The sequence below is a fragment of the Oncorhynchus mykiss genome, chromosome 25 (assembly GCF_057628025.1).
Source record: "Oncorhynchus mykiss isolate SJ-2025 chromosome 25, ASM5762802v1, whole genome shotgun sequence".
NCBI classification, from domain to species: Eukaryota; Metazoa; Chordata; class Actinopteri; order Salmoniformes; family Salmonidae; genus Oncorhynchus; species Oncorhynchus mykiss.
Window position 1 is genome coordinate 63,652,478 of NC_143046.1, and position 731 is coordinate 63,653,208.

Genomic DNA, 731 nt, shown 5'->3' on the forward strand with positions numbered 1-731 from the left:
AAAAATAAATGACAAGAGGCTATTCATTTTTGTCGGCATTCATGTGTTGTGTTCTATGTTGATTGTCAGTTATAAAAGTGAGAATAGACTATATTGAAATGTCTGTTACCTTAATTATTTATTAATTTTAGTAGTGTGCATAAGCATCTAGGAAGAGATGATAAGGGGACTCTCATTAGCCCTTAAACGTAAAATATCTTGCCTATGTATTGCATGATGACAAGTGTCAGCAACAAGTGTCAGCCTCAACCACCTTTAGATTTGTATTCAAGGTGGGGTACCTTGGAGAAATTGATTGTTATAGTTAACATTTTCAAACCCCCTGCACTTGGGAAACATACCCCCCTGCAAGTCTTTCTTCAAGTCCTATTTTAAAGGCATTGTTCATCCACATTAATGAATGTTATTTTATATTTTTCTTTACAAATTTCTTTGTGCTCTAATCTCTCAATGTTAATCTCAAAGTACACCAGATGAATGCATGCAGCTGCTGAAATTAAATAGTTCTAAACACCTCTACTACAGTTCCACCTCTGGCTTTGGGCTAAGCCTCCAATGTCTTCAAATCTTGGAAACGCCCCTGGAAATATGATATAACTATTATAAACCATGGTCATATTTACCTATATGAAGCCTATAAAATACATACATAAGATGCATAGACTACTACAGTATTCATCGTTGTACTTTTGGCAGTAGTTATGGGAAAAAAAATGTTACCCCTCCCCTCA